This window comes from Trachypithecus francoisi, unplaced genomic scaffold (assembly GCF_009764315.1).
Source record: "Trachypithecus francoisi isolate TF-2019V2 unplaced genomic scaffold, Tfra_2.0 Lachesis_group8, whole genome shotgun sequence".
NCBI classification, from domain to species: Eukaryota; Metazoa; Chordata; class Mammalia; order Primates; family Cercopithecidae; genus Trachypithecus; species Trachypithecus francoisi.
The window spans coordinates 51,422,125-51,444,861 of NW_022681473.1; the positions used below are offsets into that span (position 1 = coordinate 51,422,125).

General features: G+C 37.3%; 1 protein-coding gene across 2 annotated transcripts in view; it reads right to left on the reverse strand.

Annotated features, from left to right (window-relative positions):
• FAR1 (fatty acyl-CoA reductase 1) overlaps positions 1 to 22,737 on the reverse strand; it is a 65,328-nt gene that overhangs the window by 38,614 nt on the left and 3,977 nt on the right. Inside the window, exon 1 of one of the 2 annotated variants that reach the window (XM_033207869.1) lies at positions 3,029 to 3,133. The exons of the other annotated variant lie outside the window; for it this stretch is intronic. The gene's annotated coding sequence lies outside the window, so the exon portion shown is untranslated. Of the gene's footprint in view, positions 1 to 3,028; positions 3,134 to 22,737 lie in introns of those variants that run through there. 2 annotated transcript variants of the gene reach the window in all.

Here is a 22,737-nt window from a genome sequence, read left to right on the forward strand (position 1 = left end):
GTATTTTTAAAAGCAGGCAAAAGTCAAAATAGAACATTAACAAGAGAGGACTCTAACCTCTAGTTCAATATAGTAAAGTGGAAAGAAGAATGAGAACTATAGCTTATTTTAACCCTGTGTTTTACCTTTGGATCACCTCAGACAAGTCACTCACCTTCTCTGGACCTGAGTTTCTTTGGTACAATTTGTACTAAAGGATGTGTAAAAATTCCTTCCAGCAGTAAGAACCCAAATCTTCATTCAATCTGTTACACCCTAAACACAAATGAATGGTGTTTCTCTGACTCCAAAGGGATTTATAACACCAAATACAGGTCAGCAGCAAGACTCAATTACCTAGCTTGTGTAACACTGGAGGTGTCATATTCGCCTATCAACACCAACTGAAACAGGAAGAGGTAACACCAAGCCCTTTCTACTACGTGTCTCTTAGTGACAGTATACCCAAAAAGTGCTTAAATCTCCCTTTTTAAAAAGTTAGAGTAAGAAATATATGAGCTGACTTATCTTCCCTACCCAAATTCCACTGAAACAGCAGAAAAGATATATTAAGAAAACAAACAACCATAATGAAAGGAAAAATAAAAACAAGGTGAAGAATTCATGCATTATGTCACTACAAAAAGCTCTAACACATTCAAAACAATGCTCTGTATTGTTTAGAAATGCATACAGATGGAAAAATATTAGTAGATGCACGAGAGGGAGTGCAATACAACCAGAGACAGAATAAGGAGTTTGAATTGTATTTATGTTTTATTTAAGCTGGGGAGTAGATACATGTGATTTATGTCCAAATTTTTCATAATTAAAATATATATATATTCCCATTAACAACCTGGAAAAAATAGCTCCATTAAGCCAAGCCAAACAAAAAGGAAGAAAGAAAAGAAATAGAAGAATTTCTAGAAGAAATAGATAAGACTGAATTGGTAGAATAGCCATACCAAAATAAACAGCAACCCAAGCAAAACAAGCACAGGAAAGGACTATAATGAGGCAAGAGCTCTTTTTACCAGTCCCCTAAATGGAACCTGGGAGAAAACACCAAGGTCAGGATCCAGAAGCTGGACTAAAGCATAAGGAAATCGAGGTAATTAAAAGACTGTTCACAGAACAGCAGAGTTACTCATGACAGTCTTACTTTCTGCATAAACTTTGGCTCCCGGGCTTAGTATCTAGATCTGATTGAAAAGAGCATCCAGCATGGCTACTAGGGACAAAACAGAAGTGGAACTGATCCTGATGGTTGCTTCAAACCTCCACAATTGAAGGTGGGGAAGGCAGTGGATCAGGAGAGAGCTAACAAAAACTAACAAAAGAAAAAAGCATTTACAGCATTCAGAATACATTTTAGGTCCTCGGCCTCTGCTGCTGGCCTTAATGCAAGCTTGTACAATCCGTGGCCCAGGATGGCTTTGAATGCACCCCAACACAAATTCATAAACTTTCTTAAAACATCATTAGTTTTTTTTGTGATTTTCTGTTTGTTTGTTTGTTTTAGCTCATCAGCTGTCATGAGTGTCAGTGTACTTTATGTGTAGCCCAAGACAATTCTTCTTCTTCCAACGTGGCCCAGGGAAGCCAAAAGCTTGGATACCCCCACCTAAAAGGAAACTCATGCAGAGCTCTCAACCATACCATCTGTGGAAAAGCTCTTTTGAGAAAATAGACCTCAAAAAACTAGAGGAAGCCAGTATCAGCTACCAAAACCAACCACCCTATTCCATTATAAATACGAATAGATAACCACAGATCACCAGATATTTTTAAAAAAATACCTACAAAATAAAGAAAGACCAAAATGAAAAGCAATAGAACTACAAAGGAAACTAAGGTAAGGAAAAATGTTAAGAAAATTTAAATTCCTATATTCTCCAAGTTGTTCACAAGACTGCTGCATCCATAATTACTAAAAAAGGAAACAAATAATATGAAAGCACTTAGAAATTGGAAATTCAGGTGTAAGTACAAAATCCAATAAATAAATAGACTATTAAAATTAATAGCCCCCAGGTGAATTTAAGAAGGTCACCAAATTACAAGGTTTATATGGAGAAAAAATGTATTTCTATATACCAACAACAAATAGTGAAAAATTTTAAACTCAAAATTATACCACTTAAAACACTACAAAACACCAAAATTACAGAAAAAAGTAAGTGTTGGTGAAGACGTACAAAAATTAGAACAATCATACACTGTTGGTGGGACTGTAAAATGGCTCAGCTCCTGTGGAAAAACGTTTGGCAGTTCCTTAAAAAGTTAAACAGAATTATAGTATGATCCAACAATTCCACTCCTAGGTAAACATACCAAAAAATTGAAAACAGTACTCAAACAAGTTGACACAGGTTTGTAAGGTTAATTATCCCCTATCCGAAATGCTTTGGACCAGAAATATTTCACAGTTCAGATTTTTTTCAAATTTGGAGTATTTGCATTATGCTTACTGGTTGAACATCCCCAGTATCTGAACATCTGAACATCTGAAATCTGGAAGCATTTCCTTTGAGCATCATGTTGGTGCTTAAAAGTTTTTCTTTTTGGAGAAAGAGTCTCACTTTCCCGCCCAGGCTAGAGTGCAGTGACGCGATCTCAGCTCACTGCAACCTCCACCTCCTGGGTTCAAGTGAGTCTCCCGCCTCAGCCTCCGAGTAGCTGTGACTACAGGTGCCCGCCACCATGTCCAGCTAATTTTTGTATTTTTAGTAGAGATGGGGTTTCTCCATGTTGGCCAGGCTGATCTTGAACTCCTGACCTCAAGTGATCCACCCACTTTGGCCTCCCAAAGTGCTAGGATTACTGGCATGAGCCACTGCACCCAGCCAAAAGTTTTGAATTTTGGAGTATTCTGAATTTCAGTTTTTTTGGATTAGGAACACTCAATCTATAGCAGCATTGCTCACAATAGACAAATGGCACAAATAACCCACATGTCAATCAGCAAATGAATAAACAAGTTGTGGTATACACATACAACAGAATACTACTGAGCCATAAAAAAGAACAAAGTTCTGATACTTACTACAGTATGGATGAACCTCAAAAACATATCAAGTGAAAGAAGTTGGACACCAAAGGTCACATATTGTATGATTCCTTTCATATGAAATATCCAAAACAGATAAATCTACAGAGACAGAATGCAAATTAGTAGTTGCCTGTGCCTGTGGCATATGGGAATAGAAACTGCTAAAGGAGTTTTACTTTCAAATGATGAAATGTTTTGGAATTAGATAGAGGTGGCAGTTGCACAACACTGAATGTACTAAATGCCACAGAATTGCTCACTTTAATGGTGCTATGATTTGAATGTGTCCCCTCCAAAATTCAGTTTTTGCCAATGTGATACTATTAAGAGGAGGGTTAAGAGGTGGTAAGGGCAGGAGGGCTCCTTCCTCATCAATGGGATTAAGGGCCTCATAAAAGTGGCTTCACTCAACACTGGGGTAGTTTGCTCTCTTGCTTTTCTTTCTGCCTTCTGCCAGGTGAGGACACAACGTTCTTTCCCCCTGGAGGGTTCAACAACAACGTGCCATCTTAGAAGCAGGCAGCAGCTCTCACCAGATAACCAAAACAACAGGTACATTTTGATCTTGAACTTCCCAGCCACCAGAATGGTGAGAAATAAATTTCTGTTCTTTACAGATTACCCAGTCTAAGATATTTTGTTACAGCAGCACAAAACAGATGGAGACAAATGGTTATTTTATATTATATGAATCTCATCTCAATAAATTATTTTTTAAAAAACCATCAAGAATTGGAAAGGGATAGAAAAGATATATAAGACCTCCATTCTAAAACCTACTAAATACTGACAGAAATTAAACAGTACCTAAATAAGCGGAGACATATACTATATTCCTAGATTGGAAGACTGAAGATGTCAATTTACCATCCTTAGAGTCAATATAATCCCAATCAAAATCTATGCTGTTTTTTTAATATGGAAACTGAGATTTTAAAATGTTTATGGAAATAAAAAGGGCCAAGATTAGCCAAGACAAACACAAAGAACAAAGATGGAGAACTTACATTACCACATATTGAGATGTATTATAAAGCTACAGAAATGTGGTATTGGGACAAGAAGAGAATGGTGCAGAGTCAATTATCCATATAGAAAAAATGAAATTTTGACCTCTATCTCACACTATACACAGAAATTCAGATAAACTGGAGATCTAAATGTGAAAGGTAAAACAATTATGTTTCTACAAGATTACAGAGGACCATTTCCATGACTTTCATGTAGTCATTTCTTAAATAGAACATAAAAAGGAAAATATTGCTAAACTGTACAAAACTAAAATTACATTTATACCAAGACATTAACAATAAAGAGAAAAGGCAAACCAGAGTAAAAGATATTTGTAATCTATATATAATGAAAACATTAATATCCAGAATACATAAATATGTAAATTCCAAATCAATAAGAGATAAACCAATAGAAAAATGGGCAAGGTTTGAACAAACAAGGAAGAGTATACAAATGGGCATTACAAAAGAGGATCGGGCCAGGAGCAGTGGCTCACACCTGTAATCCCAGTACTTTGGGAGGTCGCCGGTCAGGAGTTCAGAGACCAGCCTGGCCAACATGGTGAAACTCCCTCTCTACTAAAAATACAAAAATTAGCTGGGCGTGGTGGCACACGCCTTTAATCCCAGCTACCTGGGAGGCTGAGGCAGGAGAATTGCTTGAGCCCGGGAGACAGAGGTTGCAGTGAGCCAAGATCGTGCCACTGCACTCCTGCATGGCCGACAGAGCAAGACTCTGTCTCAAAAAAAAAAAAAAAAAAAGCATTGAAATGACCAATTCGCACACGAAAAGGGGCTCAACTTATTAGTTATTGAGTTAAAACCCCTATGTGATGATCCCACTTCACTGACCCTCAGAATAAGGGTGCAGAATAACTGGAACTCTCATCTTACTGCTGGAGGAAGTACTGGTTGATATAATACTTAGGAAAGGTGGTACTACCTGCTAAAGCTGAACATTCACATATCATATGACCTAGCAATTCCACTCTTAATTATACACCCAATGGAAATGAGTACACATGTTCATCAAAAGAACAAGCAAGTATGGTTATAACAGCACCATTTCTGTCGGCCCAAAATAAAACCAAAGTGTTCATCAACAGTATAACATACACAGTGTGGTATATGCACATGATGAAATATTTAAGAAGAATAAAAATGAAGGTACGATTGCTAAAACACAATGTGGAGGGATCTCACAAAGGGAGCATTGAGCCAGTAAGGCCAGGTAAAAAAGTGTATATACTACTATATGATGCCATTTGTATAAAGTTCAAACTAGGCAAAACTTATCTATGGCCAAAGGTCTCGCAGAGAAGAAGATGGAGTGACTAGAAGATAACATGAAGGAGACTTCTGGGATACTGGTGATGTTCTATGTCTTGATGTGGGAGGCTCATTTTTTAAAAATTCATCAAGCTGTCCACTTAGAAAATATGGACTTGCTGAATTTATTATATTTCAATAAAACATTTACTTTGAAAAATAAAAACAAACAGGGTGACCACATGTCCTAGTTTGCCTGGAACAGGCCTGGTTTATACATGTTGCTCCTGTCTAATTTTGATTAATTTCTCAGAAGTGTCTCAGTTTGCACAATAAATTATATGGTTACCTTCATTATAATCTACTTCAGGTTTGAGACTATTTCAAGATTTCAATGACAAAAAGCCTAATTCAAACTATAGAGGATTGAAGTTCAGATGAATAGTCCCAGCTACTCTGAAGGCTGAGGCAGAGGGATTACTTGAGCCCAGGAGTTCAAGGTCAGCCTGGGCAACACAGAAGACTCCATCTCTTTAAAAAATAAATAAATAAATAAATAAAACAGTTTGATGTCAATAATCTCATATGGGAGATATGAAGAATAATTCTGCATCAATATACTTCCTAACAAGTAGGTATTAATGACAATTACATACTCAGTATATATTAAATAGTATACTAAGAACATACCTAGAACAGCTAATTGTTTGAGCTTTTTGCTTTTCTTACATAAAAATGTATTCAACAAATATTTTTTAAGGACCAGGCACCAGAAAGTTTTCCATAGGTGTACATATGCATCTAAGACAGGGAAAGATATTAAGCAGTTTTCCCTCTAACAATTGAGAATTTAGAGCCTGAATATGTGATTAGTTCAACCCTAAAAATAAACCAAAATGATGTAGTTCCTTCAGTTATCAAGACATCTGCCCTATCAAAACCTAAACAGCTAATCTCTCACCACCAAATAGCAGAAAATTTTTACCAAACTTAATTCTCCTCAAGCCTAACAGAATAAAGATTGCTTGCTAAGAGAGTTGTAGAATGAAGTGGCTTCTTTCAAAGCTATTAACAAATGATTTTATACTACTATAATGACTTACAGTTTTCCTCCTAGGGGAAAAAAAAAAAAACAATTCCCACAACTTAGCATAATGCCACCAAAAACTTTACAAGCACTAAATATTTTAAAATTCTGCCTCTGGCTCAAAGGAAAGCCGCACTAATTTGAAAAGAAATGTACTCTTGGCTTCCCCATCCAACCAATACACTTTACCCTACAAACTTACTGGCAAAGCCAATAAAAATGAGAGTTCTTTTAAGGGAAGTTCGGACTTGTCCTATCTTCCACAGTTCTGTCAGAGTCGCCAGAAGCAACTAGAAAAGCAAAAGCCATGAAAGGAATGCTGACAATCCTTCCAGAGCATGCTGTTCAGATTCCTACTACACAGCAAGATATCTACAAGTGCCTATCATCTGTTGAGAAGTAGCTGCACCACTGCAATATGAGAAAAGCTTCAGCATTAGCATTCCCACACATTTGGTGAAGGCGATGACAGGACTGTGGAAGGTGATTTACATTTATTGTCACTGTTCTTGGGCTGCTTTAGGAAATATTACCTAGCAGTTGAAGCTAGCTATTTTGTTCAAAACACATCTTATCTTTTGACTCAAGTTAAAGAAGCATAACTCCTTCTGAAGATCAGCAAAATGCTGAGTACCATATATCACCATTATTTTCAAGGAATTCACTTAGGCTTACTTACAAAGTAGGTTTTCCTAGTGGCTGTAAAAAAAAAAAAAATGTATCACATATTTGCATTTGTAAGTGCATTAAGAGAAACACATTACAAAGCTACTTAAGATATATTTACTTGCTAGGAGTTCAAGTCCAAACTCTGCCATTTAGCAGCTATGAGATCCTAAGATCTGAACCTGTTTCCTAATTGGCAAAAGAACACGCGGGTCTCATGGACCAAAAGAGCCTGAAATGATCACAAATGGAGAATCACAGAGAACTTCTAAGGTAACACCCCACTCAGTATAAACCTGCACTTTTGTAACATGATTGTATTCTCTTAATAAATGCCCTAATATTAATGGAAGGTTAATCATGTTGTTTCATTAGTTTTAGAAATTTTGGGTAATTAAAGACAAGATCCTCTCATTTTCAACTTTTTAAAAGAGTTTTTTAAATAGATAATGCAATTAAAATGAGAGATTGGAGTATTCTAATAATCAGAAAAGTGTAAACCTGGTCCGAAGATTGTGAGTTATCACAATTGATTGTTCACAGTTATAGGTAGAACTCTTTGTTCTACTCTTTCCCTTCTCACTACTGCACTTGACTAGTCATTTTTTAAAAAGCACAAAAAATTACCATTTTTTTTAAAAAGGCTGCTTTTTGGTGCCAAGAAATGAGAATTCCTTTTTCTGTATTAGAATTTAAAACAACTCAAATTAATTAAAACTTTTACCATAATGTTAGCTGATTATTTCAGATACTTGCTAAGCAGTAAGACAAGTATGAACAAATATATAAGAAGTGGGGTATGGGGAAAGGAAATGAGAGGAAATTCCATGGGCCAGCCAGGTAGAACAGAGAATGAAGTTTGAAAGAAGACTCACCAGTGATGAGAAAAATATATAGTGAAGAGAAGGGAACGAAAAATTTATTTAGCACAAACTGTCTCTCATGCCTTCAGATACTATTTTCCAAAAGTCTCCTTAATAACTTTTCTTGCCTAAGGTCCCTCAGCACATGTATATGGGCAGGGTGAAATTGGAACCAAATCTTCTAACTAAATCCCATTTTTAGAGAAGGCACATAAAGTTTCTACTTGTCCTTCCGCAAGGTGAGGCATCACATCATGAATGAGAATTAAGTGCACAGCACTACAAGTTCAGAGAAAGTGAAGGGGTTAGAATAGATGATCCGGAAGGTCCTACCCAGTTCTAAAGTTGTATGACTCACGACAGGAGGAAACAGCAGCAGTCTCCACTACAAGGTCTCAGCTTTTCCTAACTGATTACAATAGACAAGAATCTGCTCCACAGAAAACTTTAACATACGAAATAAGACAAACTTTGCTGAGAATCCTTAAAAACTCCACATCATTGCTTTAATTAGAAGTTGATGGGCCAAACAAGCAACTCAGTATAGAAATTTTACTGTAAAAAAATTCAGGCTCTCTCTTCCTTTCTCCACCATCATTGTGTGTGCTTGACTCGGCTTCTCACCATGTCTTCTCACAAGTTTCCAGATTAAGCGTTTCCTGGCCAAGAAACAAAAGCAAAAAATGGTCCTATTCCCAGTGGATTTAGATGAAAACTGGTGATAAAATCAGGTACAACTCCAAAAGGAGACACTGTAGAAGAACCAGACTGGGTCTATAAAGAATTGCACACGAGATGGCACACATACTTATGCTATGTCAAGGTCATGACCATGTTACCATATCAAGCTGAAAATGTCACCACTATCTGGACAGTTGGACAGGTCTTATTGGGAATATATTTTTTTTCTCTCTGTATGTGCTATGAAGGTACCAGTTGGCTGGGTTCAATAATAAATATGTGAGACCTTGCATTTCAAAAAATAAAAATAAAAAATCAGGTAGTTAAAATCTAAAGGCAATTAGACTTTACCAGGATTTCCCTGAGGGCCATTTCCAGAGGTAGCCAGTAAGAGGGAGAAAAGACAAGTGGTCTACTGTCAACCTTAGAACATTACTCAGAAGACCATGTTCTAGGTGGATTTAACTGATACTATCCATTTGAATGAAAAGACAACATTTTCAGGTGAGATGCACATATCAAAGATTTATTTCCAACCCCACCCTACCTGACCCACAGAGAGAATCTTACCTAGAGAGAATCTTTTATTGAAATATTAGAAACAAAAAACCCCCAGGGCAGTAGAGGTAACGTAAGGCAGAAGATAAGAAGTTTTGGGGTCTCGCTTAAGACTAATAATAAATTCAAACATGTTTCTACAAATACCTATACCAAAGTAATCCTATGGATCACTTCAGTTTGAAAATATGCATTGGAACTTAAATGCCTTAAACTTAAATGGTCACCATGTTCACAAAGCAATAAAGCACACAGACTAGTGAGCTATTAGGAAACTAAATATTTAGTGAAAATATTTTCAATACTGAATGAAATGAGGCTCAGCTTATAAACTGCTCCTTCCTAAATAACATAGGCCCTTCATAGAAACAAGCCTTTCAAATAACCCAGTGCCAAGACACAGCAGAAATCCTTGGGGCTCCGAGTCTAGCAGGTTTAGGTTAGAATCTAAACTCACCTGTTTACCTTGCCATTGAGCTTGCTTACCTGTTTGGGTCTGCAGTTTATCTTTAAAATACAGATAAAACACCCAATCCACCCAAGTCCACCTCATAGCATTTTTGTGAAGTTAAACACAAAACACTGGGCACACAATTACATTTCCTCATGCATCTTCCCTTTAGTTCTATGATAATGATTCTCAGTACGGTCCTTCAGCTGTTAGTCTGATCTGTAAGACTTCAGAAATAGTCTAAAAATTTTTAATGTGATGCTCAACCTATATTTTCCTTCTTTTACTAATCTTTATTACTTAAATTCATTTCACTTCTTTATTAGATGGAAAATGTACTAAAAACATTAGATGGTTACTTATGTATGAAACAAATAATTCACAGGACGCTAACAGGATAGATTTCTTGAATGGAATGTGAAAAATTATTCTCCCTCTCGAGATAATGTTGATCTTGGGATTGGATGTACCTTCTTCTATCTCCTGTGAGATTCACTTCGTTCACAATGTTCACTATGTTCACAAAGCAATAAAGTACATAGAATATACAAATATAGTACAATACCCAATATAGTACTGCAGTCAAGTCTAGACTGGCTCTGCTCATATGCATCTTTCTGTATCATCATTTATTGTACAAACCCAGTAACTAACAACAGGTATGTTTGTAAGGCCTCTTAGTTCCATATTTTAGCTGCTACACATTTATTTAGGGAAACTAAGTACTGCAATAGAAAGTCTCAAATTGAATATCTAACCATTAAATCCAGTTACCTAAAAATTTCTACCACCTATAGCTATACCTGGAAGTCTGGCCCATTTACCTGTTTTTTCTATTAAAATTGGCTCTTCTAAATCAAAACCTACCAATGAAGCTGAGGACAGCTGTTCGTGCCTGTAATCCCAGCACTTTGGGAGCCCAGGCAGGAGGATTGCTTGAGGCCAGGAGTTTGAGACCAGCCTGGGCAACATCGCTAGAACCCTTCTCTATGAAAAATTGTTTAAAAAAACAAAAAACGTACCAATGGAGAGACAGTGGGGTGAGCAAATGGACAAAGAACAAAATATTAATATTTCACTTTTTTTCTTTTTTTTTTTTACTCCCAATCAGGTGCAATTCCTGTGTTTAACACAGCCATATCCAAGGCTGCTTTGTCATTAATTCTTTCTTTTTTTTTGGTGGTGGGGGGGGGCCATAGTCTTGTTCTGTCGCCCAGGCTGGAGTGCAGTGGCGTGATCTCGGCTCACTGAAACCTCCACCTCCCAGGTTCAAACAATTCTCCTGCCTCAACCTCTCAAATAGCTGGGATTACAGGCACCCATCACCACGTCTGGCTAATTTTTGTATTTTTAGTAGAGACGGGGTTTCACCATGTTGGCCAGGCTGGTCTCTAACTCCTGACCTCAAAAAATCCACCTGCCTCAGCCTTCCAAAGTGCTGCAAAGTGCTGGGATTACAGGCGTGAACCACCGCTCCTGGCTGTCATTAATTATTTAACTAATTCTGCTTATCTCATTATCTTATCCCTTTCAGCTGGAAGACCACATGGTAGGAGTATTGAAAGCAGCAGATAGAAAGTTAAGTTAAATAATCTTAATATTCATTAGATTGCATGACTTTAAAAGTAAAAGAAAAAATAACTTCAAATGTCCTTTAAAAGGGGATTGGCCAGGTGCAGTGGCTCATGCCTATAATCCCAGCACTGTGGGAGGCCAAGGTGGGCTGATTGCTTGAGCCCATGAGTTTGAGACCAGCCTTGGCAACAAGGCAAAACCGCATCTTGAAAAATAATACAAAAATAAGCCAGGCGTAGTGGTACACACCTGTGATTCTAGCTACTTGGGAGGCTGAGGTGGAAGGATCACTTGAGCCCAGGAGGTCGAGACTACAGTTAGCCTTAATTGCGCCACTGCACTCCAGTCTGGGTGAGAGAGTGAGACCCTGTCTCGAAAGTAAAAAACTAAAAAAGTAAAAAGGATAATCAACTAAGAAATAGTCTAAACCAGGAGCTGGCAAAGGTTTCTGTAAAGGGCCAACTAACAAGTATTCTACTTTGTGAGCCATACAAACTCAGCAACAACTTCTCGGCTCTGCCACTGTACCACAAAAGCAGCCATGGATGATAAATAAATAAATGGGTGTGGCTGTGTTCCAATAATACTTTAAAAAAACAGGAAGACAGTTTGCAGGCCATAGTTTGCCAACCTCTGTTGTAAACAATGATTTCCAATATTCCACAAACATTCAGAAAAATGAAGTATAGATGAGAAAGACATCAATGGGAAAGCAGTACAGTCTAAATATTCGTTGTCTATGATTTCACTACTACTATTGTTACTGGCACAACACTGTAAAACGGGCAATAAATGCTTGTTTGATACAATAATATCTTCATAAACAAAACAACAAATTAATGCCAGGCTTCAGAAATATAGATATGCCAGAGGCAGAATGCAAAAAGATGACATTACCTATAGCCTTTTTCTAGGTATGTATTTTTTAAAACCTGTATTTCTAAAAGGAAAGTCCATTAAGATATGCAGGGATGAGGCTTGGGCTGCATTCTTTTGCAGGAAAGACTACAAGTGAACAAGAGCACAGAATACAATCCTGTCACAAACTCAGAGAAACTCTTGCCCACTACTTTGTTCAAAAACTTCATACAACAATAAAAAAAAAAAAGGCAGAGAATTTAAAAGTATGGATGGGAAAGTAGTATTGAATGGACAGTAGTATTCTGGCTACCTATCACTAGGTAACAAAATCACTCTAAAACAGTGTTTTAAAACAATCACCATTTTTTATTTTCTTTCACAATTTTTATGAGTTAGCAATTTGGAAAGGGCTCAGCTAAGCAATTCTGGCTGAGTGGTTCTAGCTCCGAACTTTAGCCTCTTTGATTTTCCCAATGAGATAGTTTGGGCTTCCTTATAGCATGGGGACCTCAGACTAGTCAGATGCTTAAAAAGCTGCTGGCCGGGCGCGGTGGCTCAAGCCTGTAATCCCAGCACTTTGGGAGGCCGAGACGGGTGGATCACGAGGTCAGGAGATCGAGACCATCCTGGCTAACATGGTGAAACCCCGTCTCTACTAAAAAATACAAAAAACTAGCCGGGCGAGATGGCGGGCGCCTGTAGTCCCAGCTACTTGGGAGGCTGAGGGCAGGAGAATGGCGTGAACCCGGGAGGCGGAGCTTGCAGTGAGCTGAGATCCGGCCACTGCACTCCAGCCTGGGCGGCAGAGCGAGACTCCGCCTCAAAAAAAAAAAAAAAAAAAAAAAAAGCTGCTAATGGCTTAAAGAACAGTACTCTTGTGAGCTACGCAAAAGCTCTCTCACCTTTTCTAACCTTGCCTTGTAAGTCATACAGTGTAATTTTTTGCCACATTCTATTGGCTACAAGTGATTCACAAGACTGCACAAATTCAAGGGACTTAAATCCCATCTCAGAATGAGAGAACAGTTAGGGTCTGTACAAGCTCACACATGTGCAATGGGAAATACTGTTGCAACCATCCTTAGAAAATACAGTCTGTCTGGATTAAGAAAATGTGGCACATATACACCATGGAATACTATGCAGCCATAAAAAAGGATGAGTTTGTGTCCTTTGTAGGGACATGGATGCAGCTGGAAACCATCATTCTCAGCAAACTATCGCAAGAACAGAAAACCAAACACCGCATGTTCTCACTCATAGGTGGGAACTGAGCAATGAGATCACTTGGACTCGGGAAGGCGAACATCACACACCGGGGCCTATCACGGGGAGAGGGGAGGGGGGAGGGATTGCATTGGGAGTTATACCTGATGTAAATGACGAGTTGATGGGTGCTGACGAGTTGATGGGTGCAGCACACCAACATGGCACAAGTATACATATGTAACAAACCTGCACGTTATCCACATGTACCCTAGAACTTAAAGTATAATTAAAAAAAAAAAAATTCTCATAAGGAGCACACAACCTAGGTCTCTCGCATGCGCAGTTCACAATAAGGTTCGCACTCCTATGAGAATCTAACGTTGCAAAAAAAAAAAAGAAAATACAGTCTGTCACAAAGAGTATCAAGTAAAGTAACTGCCTGTTACTCTTGAGACTGTCAACCACCAACCCATGTTGGACCTATTTCACAGGTCTATGGTAGAACAAAGAATTGTTTCTTACTGCATATTTTTTTAGCCACTCAAAAACTCATTTTAAAAATATGGACTCATGGACCCCACACTTTGAAATATTCTGCTACCCAATAACCTCATCTACTGAACAATAATTTCACATTCCCATGTTCAATTAACTTTCCCACGTTCAATTAACTATGAACTCCTGAACCCGGTTTTAGCTGAACTAAGGAGCAAAGTTCTGCAACATTACCATCTGGAGTTGACACAACTCTAGTCAAAAGCAAGACAACTTGTTTTACAGAAGTTAGACTATGAAGAAGCCTTGAGCTAAGTATATCCATTAAGATTTTCTGATAGATTCCCATCTGAAACATATTGAAAACCAATGATCCAGTGTTTTTTCTACTATATTTTGGTAACTGTAATCATCACTTAATGTTTTGATTAAGACTGCTATGGTTTAGATATGGTTTGTTTGGTCCCACCAAGTCTCATGTTGAAATCTGATTCCCAATGTTGGAGGTGGGGCCTGGTGGGAAGTGTTTGGGTTATGGGGGCAGATTCCTCATGAATGGCTTGGTGCCACTAAGCATTCTCACTCTTAAATGAGAACTGGCTCAGTTCTCAGCCACAACTGGCTGCTGAAAACAGCCTGGCAGCTCCTCCTCTCTCTGTTGCTTCCTCTCTCACTGTGTGATGCCTGCTCTCCTTCACCTTACACCAGGAGTGGAAGACTCCTGAGGCCCTCACCAGAAACAGATTCTGATGCCATGCTTCTTGTACAGCCTGGAGAACTGTGAGCCAAATAAACCTCTTTTCTTTATAAATTACCCAGCCTCAGGTATTCCTTTATATCAATACAAATGGACTAAGACAGACTCAACATCAAAGAAAACATCCTCTGAGCCAGGCACAGTGGCACACAACTCTGTGCCCAGCTACCTGGGAGGCTGAGGCAGAAGAATCGCATGAGGTGAAGGGTTTGAGTTCAGCCTGTGCAACAGGGCGAGAACCTATCTCAAAAAAGAAAACCTCACCTGAAAGAAATCTATAAGCAACAAAAAAAGAGCCAAAATGCAAACCCAAACTGTACAAACTAGTGTAGTCAAGCTCATAATAACAGTGGGTTCCTTTTTCCTTTTTCAAAAATTAAGGCTTATTGAGCATTTTCCACGAATAAAGATCAGCTGTAGCATCCTGGTTAACATTTCTTTTTTCAATAAAAGATGCTAGTGTCCAACCCTGTGGTAAGTACCCATTGAAGCAGATATAATGGCCACTCTGTTTGCCTACACAAGCACTGATTTACCAATATTTAACTGTCTATATCCTATTTTCCCCAATACTTCCCCCCTAAGGCACTTCTTGGTACTAAGGAATCTAAAGATGTTCATTAGTTCTTAGGCCACTATACAACTGTTTCATATAGTGATGCTGTTCCATAAGCATGGCACTTTGACAAGAGTTAAAATGCTTCTAGGATCTTACTATCCTGGGAAATGTTACACACTGAGAAAAATAAGATTCAGAATTCCTCTGAGTGATGTAAAAATCAAACATAAAGACACCTTAAAAAAGTCAAATTCTACTCTATCAGAGAGGAAATGTCAGTTTTGTAGCATTAAAATTATCTGCTGATTAGAAAACAAATTTTTCAATAATATACATTTTCCTTTGTTTCTGTTTCTGTCCTTAAGGCTAGAACCAGTAGGGTAACTTCTCTACTACAAAGCCTACAGAAGGTAGACTGTGTTCTTGTTAACACACAGCTTGGTAACACTGAATAACAAACAGGAGGAAGCACCCAAAATAACAAAGAAGTAAATAGTTCTAACAATTAGTAAAGTTAGTGAAATTGGAGGGGGAAAAAAAACACAGTCTGTTGCTTGCAAAAACATGTATTCAATTTCCTTCTAGGGGAAGAAAACAGTTTTTTTAATAAAGTAATTCCCATAAGTCATATATGACTCTTTTTTTAGGTAAATTATTGTGCTTGATCACTTTTTACCTTAATAAAAATGTTTTCATATTAAGACATGAAATTGTAATCCTAATACTTTCAGACTCAGAGAAGTGAAACATAGTATTCCAATATACAAAGATATACTAATATTTTAAGTGTACTACCAAAGACAGAGCTTTTCAAACTTTTATAACAGAATTGCAATATTTTTTGCTTAAAAATTTATAAAATTTGCCTTCACAATATACCTAAAGATTTATATAAAATATTTCAAATTACTGAGTAAAACTGATGTTATAGGAAAATGTACCATGTTTACCCTGAACACTACATATACACTACACACAGCTTCACCCGAAATTAACAAAGGTAAATTATGTACGCTTCATATATATGCTGTATTTTCTCTCTCTGTTTCTTGTGTCACTTTCTTATTGCTGCCTTCTGAATCTGTTTTCAAGGCTGAACCTAAAAACAGGACTCAGTTCTTTAAGGCAGCATTTGTAAAGGTAAATGGGGCTGGGAAGTGTATGCTTTATCCCAACGAGATTAAAGATGTATATTAGCATAAAAAAGACTACACATGTCCTGAGGTTAAAAAAAAACAAAAAACAAAAAAACCCACTAAATTCTATCTAAGCCCTGTCCTTCATAAATTTCCCAACACGACTAGGAAAACAATGCTCATGAGAAGCTCAAGGATTACTAAACCAGCCTTCAAAAGTAATGATTTTCCAAGAAAGGGCCAAGCCTCCTGATGGACTACAAATGATTTAGAAAGCATGACCTTCCTGGTCGGGTGCAGTGACTCATGCTTGTAACCCCAGTACTTTGGGAGGCCAAGGCGGGTGGATCACAAGGTCAGGAGATCGAGACCACCCTGGCTAACACAGTAAAACCCCGTCTCTACTAAAAACACAAAAAATTAGCCGGGCATGGTGGTGGGTACCTGTAGTCCCAGCTATTACGGAGGCTGAGGCAGGAGAATGGCATGAACCCGGGAGGCGGAGCTCGCAGTGAGCCGAGATTGCGCCACTGCACTCTAGCCTGGGCGACAGAGCAAGACTCAGTCTCAAAAAAAAAAAAAAAAAAAAAAAAAAAAAAAAGAAAACATGACCTTCCTTTAATCCATAAAGCTACCTATGAATAAACTACTAAGCTAGTTATTAAGAGTTGCAAAAATGAAGACTTCACTAGAATGTACCAAAAACTTCAATTTGTATTCCACTAGTATGTCCAGTTGCTGCAACTGGCAATGCTGGAAGCTCCTACCACGTATGCACACTCAAAATGTAGAAGTCTGTAACTTTCAAGAGGGGCACTTGCCATCAGTGAAACTGTGTTGTCTTTACTTGGTCTTCATTTTCAATTGTCATTGTTCTTACCTTTTAATTAAAAATTACCATTAGGTTTGGCTCATCATTATCAATTTAGTTTTTAGTTATTTTATTATAACTGTAGGGACTATACTGATACATTCCATCACTAGGATTTGAGGCCTGCAGTTTTCTAATTAGTCTAGACTTTATGACAAGTGTATTTTTTGTGACTCAATTAGGAACCATCCATATTGCTCTTCCCAAAAAATGCTTATACCTTGACAATTGTTATTATTCCATTAGAAAGTAGAAATTATTGAGCTAAAGAATGACTCAGCTAAAAGGCTAGGATTAAAAAAGCTTGACAGGCACTGTTCTAAGGGTCCTCACTATGATGGCGCTAATGTACGGGGCAAGTCTTAGCCCCAGCCAACCTTTTCACATGAACCAAATGTGGCAAAAGAACTCAGAATCTGGATCAGTCATGTAAGTAGTAACTTCTTTGAATCTGGATGTCAGTGACCCTTCCAGTGTCTAGTTTTGAGTGGGGGAAAAAACAGCTTTTAGGAATGTATTTAAATGACTAAATCCCATAACAAACTCTCTTCTCAAAAATCTTTTCCTAGTTTATTTTTAAAACTGTGCCAAGTTCATAGACACAGCTTGCAACTAAATGCTGTTGGGCAAAGATCACCCCAGAAAGGTATAAAAAAGCATGACGAAAATGTTTTAAGAATTGTGGATTCTTAATATCTGTTTCTAACTATGGAATGGAATTAAGCTCCTAAAACATACCCCAATAAATCTTGTAACTATGGATTATTATGTTAAAGATGGAAGGAATATATGATGGGAAAGTAAAAACATTATGGTATAACAGTTCAGGAAATTCTTAGCCAATTTATCAATAACTTAGTTACCATGCTAAAAATCCTAGTGTTAATATACTTCCTTTTCCGAATACTGAGATCCAGAAAGAAAAGACAGCCAAAATAAGTAAGCACAATAGACTTACCAAAAATCAGGTAATGAGAAACAACGCTGTTGGGATTGCCATAACCAACAGACCGTAGGCAAGTCAACCTCTCTGGTCACTCTTTAAATTCGCTGAAGGAGAGGCCAGATCACTGATTGTTAAAATCTCTTCTGGCTCACACAGTCTGTATTTCTACTACTATGTATTGGAATAAGTTGTTTCCTACTAGTAGATTAGGTACTTGAAAAATTATTAACTCCAACAGGTCACAAGGGTATCACTTTAAAGCAATTCACCTAATATTCACTGAACTTGGAACAGTCTGTGCACACCTCTGTGGGGTCAAATGTCCCATTACCAGCTAATTCACCTGTTCCTATCTCCTGAGAAATCTGCTTATGCTAATAATCATTATCATAATTACATTTTAATTATAATCCACAAGTTTTTAAAGCCACATATTTTTAAGAAACTCATTTAGGGCCACTCCTTAAACTAAGTGAATGATGAGCACTTGTATCTCAGGACTCCAGTGAGAATCAATCTTTTGTCAGCCAAAAACAATTTCTAAGCTCCTGCATTACTTCCGGTTGTTTCAACACTGATGTGAACCTCAAAATACTTTAGCAGATCCTTCCCTCCACAGACCTTAACTGCCTAAGGACACAATAAGTCAAAGTTTTTACTTCTAGGAAAAAAAAAGGTATTTATGCATTTATTCATTCGTACGTCATATATTCTATTTCCTGTTAATACAGGATGGACAGGAGCCATTAAATAAAGTACAATTTCTAAGCTCCTGCATTACTTCCGGTTGTTCCAACACAGATGTGAACCTCAAAATACTTTAGCAGATCCTTTCCTCCACAGATCTTAACTGCCTAAGGACATAGTAAGTCAAAGTTTTTACTTCTGGGGGGAAAAAAGGTATTTATGCATTTATTCATTCATATGTCATATTTTCTACTTCCTGCTAATACAGGATGGACAGGAGCCATTAAATAAAGTACCACACACTTATTCCAAAGCAATTTCTGCATCAGGGAATATACTTTAAGATTTATTCTCAGAATACTTCAAAATAATAAGCTATAATGATAATAATTCCCTAAATTCAAGGATTTCTCATGAATTGTCATGCCAACTTTTCTGGAAAAAAATTTCATGTAAGACAAGAATGATCTAAACTAGATATTTCAAAATAATCTCAAAATTGTCAAATAGTTAACATTTAAATTAAACACACACACACAAACAACTGCACACCAAAGCTGATGGCACAAACCCACAAACATTCTAACAAGAATGGATCCATTAATACATGTGGTATTAAGATATTTAGAAGGCTTTTTAACAGAATGTGCCAAAAAATTAACCACAAACAGGGATATATTCACAAAGGAGTGTGTCCTAATTTCTACTACAGCAATTGGCTTAGTTCAAGTTCTGATGTAACATCTACACTATGCCAATTACATGTTGTAGTGGTCTACAAGATAAAGAGAGAGAGATACAGATTTAGATATAACTTATTCTATGAAGCCAAAGTTAGATTTTCTAACTGCATGCTTTATCCATGTGATTACCCTCACCTTACCCCTAAATGTTCTTTCTCTCTATTGCCATTTGTTTAAGTTCTACTTTCATTCTAAAATAATGTCAGTTCCCACTTAAGAGTCTCTACTACCAATTTTGGCACATGATTCAGTGTTGCTACATTCTGTTTCACATATGTACATAGTCTCTTCAATTATATTATCCCTGCCCTACAGCAGCTTACTATATCTAATTTCTCGTGCCCAGAACAGTATAATGCTCGTCTCAAAATACATTTATATGAACAAATTTGCATCTCACTTGGATTAACATGTCTATTATTATACTTATCATACTGCATGGTAATAACTGGTTTAAAAAAAAAAAAAGTCTAGGGATTTGCTTCAAAATAAAGAGGGAAGTGGGTGGAGGTATGGATGAAGCAAGATTGACCACAAGTTGGTAACTCTTAAAATTGGTGATGTGTGTATTATCGCTGTCAATTTTCCATAATACAAAGTTTACAGAAGTTTGCCTCTCTTACTAGAGGACTTCTCAAACATAAGTTCAAGGGTTTTCTTCTTTGTACATCTATCAAATACAGAGCAGACAAATTGAACTTTACTAAAACACATTTCATTCTTTAGGTAGAACTACTTTTCAATGAAACTTCAACATCTTTTTGATAGTACTTTATTTAAATAATTTTTCATTAGCTCAAATAAAACATATATTCATTCATTATTTTCTGGGTCCCTACTTCCTAAGATATGCTGTCCTGGTAAATGTAGGATACCAAAAATAATTTATCCTCTCTAATAAATTAAGAAGGGAAAGAAGGAAGATGAAGAGAAAAGAAAATACTGTAAAATGCAGTAATATGGTTTTTAAGAAAGACATCTAGGGCATCTATGTTTTTAATTAGAAAGAAGGCACAGAACCCATTCAAGGCAGACTGGCTTAAAATTTCTTCTCCCCTCCATTTTACAGATGAAGAAACTAAAGCCCATAGAGGGGAAGTGACTTGCCTAAAGTTACACTTCAAGTAGCTAACAAAACAAAAATTAAAGCTCAGATCTGCTGATTCACAGTTCAATTTGAATTTTCTTTCTTTCTTTCTTCCTTTTTCTTTCTTTCTCTTTTTTTTTTTTTTTTTGAGACAGAGTCGCATTCTGTCATCCAGGCTGGAGTGCAGTGGCGCGATCTTGGCTCACTGCAACCTCTGCCTCCCAGGTTCAGGCAATTCTGCCTTAGCCTCCCGAGTAGCTGGGACTACAGGTGGGTGCCACCACGCCTGGCTCATTTTTGTATTTTTACTAGAGATGGGGTTTTCACCATATTGGCCAGGCTGGTCTCGAACTCCTGACCTTATGATCTGCCCACCTCGGCCTCCCAAAGTGCTGGGATTACAGGCGTGAGCTACTGCGCCCGGCCCAATTTGAATTTTCTACATCATAACGCTTTTCTCTACACTGTAATGTTAACTAACAAAAGAGAATTAGTTATTTTATTGGTAGTATATATTTCAATTATTTATTAAATCATATTTTTTTAAAATAATAGGATAAGATGGGGAAGCCTAGGAAGAAAAAGTGCATAACAAATTGGTAAGATACTTATGTGTGAAAACTATATGCATATGCCAGGGTTCATCAATTTTGAGATACATTTAAGACAGTATCCATTTCACAAATATTTTGAAGTAAATACAGACAAGACAGCTTCAAAAAATTCTAAAATACGAATTTAGAGATGGAAAATATCCATCTCTAAAGCAAGAAAATATAAGATATCCTATGAGACACCAAAAAATCACTGTCATTTATTTACAGGCAGTGTCACAGAGCACAAACACTCAGAGCAAGAGTCTCACCTTCTAAGGTAACAAATAGTTACTAAACACCTAAGGCTTGTGGCATTTTTTTTCAATTGAAGGTATAAATCAGTCCTCCTTGCTATTAGTTTCACAAGCATGAGTTTTGGAGTTAGACAAAGAAAGGTTTGAATCCTAGCTCTGTCACTTTAACTCTCCAGCCTTGGAAAGTTACTAACTTCTCTGAGTCTCATTCTCCTCATCTGTAATATGGTATTCACATTTTAGAGAATTATATGAGAATCAAATGTGATAATTTATTGAAGGATTATGGTATAGTGCCTAGATGAAATAGGAATCACATTAATATCGTTTCTTCTCGGAATCCCTATGGGCTAAGTGAAATTAAACTAAAAGCTAGATTAATTTACGCAACTCTTTCCTCTCTGTTTAGGAGACTATCATAAGTCTGTACTGATCCTAGGGCAAATCCTACTAGTTTGGGCATCATTCTTTGTATAAGAAAAGTTTATTTTCTTGAAGTCTGTTTCCACTCTTCAAATTGGGAACCAAAAAAAATGGTGAAGTTATAAGTGTTTAAGTTGATCAGCTCTACCTAAATCCAGCACTTTCATTTTGTCTTACTGAACTGAAACTCTAAGCCTGTTACAAACCCACTGATGAGAGGAACTATAGAACCAATGTGTAGGAAGAAGAAGGAAATAAAGCCAAAAGAAACAGTTAAAATGACAGAATTCTATCAGTGGTTTGTTGGGTTTTTTTAAACTTTAAATTCCTGTATTAAACTCTTAAGAAAACAAATGTTCAGGAAAGCCAAGACTGTATCTCCACCATTCGGGTGTGTTAGTTAGTAACTGGATCCTTCAGATTAAGCAAATACCATCTTTCAGTACATACAGTTTGTTTCCATCAGTGACAATCCAGTCATTTCCAAGATGGGAACACACCTACCAAGGTGGCACTTACGGAGTAGGGACTGAAATAAGACTATCTTCTCTCCTACCCCAAGTTCAGACTAGCCAACCCACATTTTCCTGAGTATTCACTCATTTCAGTTGAATGCTTGTCCCCACTAATTATAAAAATAATGCTCACTCTTTTCTTTCTTTTTTTTTTTTTAGACAGGGTCTCACTTTGTCACTTAGGCTGGAGTACAGTGGCATGATCAAGGCTCACTGCAGCCTCAACCTCCCAGGCTCCCACTTCAGCCCTCCAAGTAGCTGGGATTACAGGTGCGCACACCACCTTGCCCAACTATGTTTTTTTAAAATTTTTTTTTGGTAGAGAAGGGGTTTTGCCATGTTGCCCAGGCTGCTCCTGACCTCTTGAGCTCAAGCGGTCTACCTGCCTCAGCCTCACTCAT